The sequence below is a fragment of the Neophocaena asiaeorientalis genome, unplaced genomic scaffold (genome assembly GCF_003031525.2).
Source record: "Neophocaena asiaeorientalis asiaeorientalis breed wild unplaced genomic scaffold, Neophocaena_asiaeorientalis_V1.1 scaffold307, whole genome shotgun sequence".
Taxonomy (NCBI): domain Eukaryota; kingdom Metazoa; phylum Chordata; class Mammalia; order Artiodactyla; family Phocoenidae; genus Neophocaena; species Neophocaena asiaeorientalis.
Genome location: NW_020171817.1, coordinates 1,672,499 through 1,672,929, shown reverse-complemented (window position 1 = coordinate 1,672,929; position 431 = coordinate 1,672,499).

Below are 431 nucleotides of genomic sequence, written 5' to 3'. Positions count from 1 at the left end.
TATTTTCGAGCCTCCCTCACGTGGCTGCTGAGCCCTTAACATGTGGCTTATCTGCACGAGAAGGGCTGTAAATGCACCAGAACTCAAAACTGAGACCAAAAATGTAAAGGAGCTCATGAATACTTTTTTTCTATTGGTTATGTGTTGAAATGATAATATTGTGGGTATCTTGGGCTAAATAAAATATATTATTGAAATTGATTTCACCTGCTTCTTTCTGCCTTTTGATGTGTGGCGACTATAAAATGTAAAATGTATGTGACTCGTGTTGTATTTCTACCGAACAGCACTGTTCCAGCGAGAGACAGGGACAGTAAGTAAATAAGCAAAGAAACAGCTACTGCCGTATCAGGAAACGATAAATCGAGTGGAGGAGAGTAAAGCAAGCTTGGCGGAGGGCAGGGCTAATGGGAGATGCTCTTTTCAGTGGG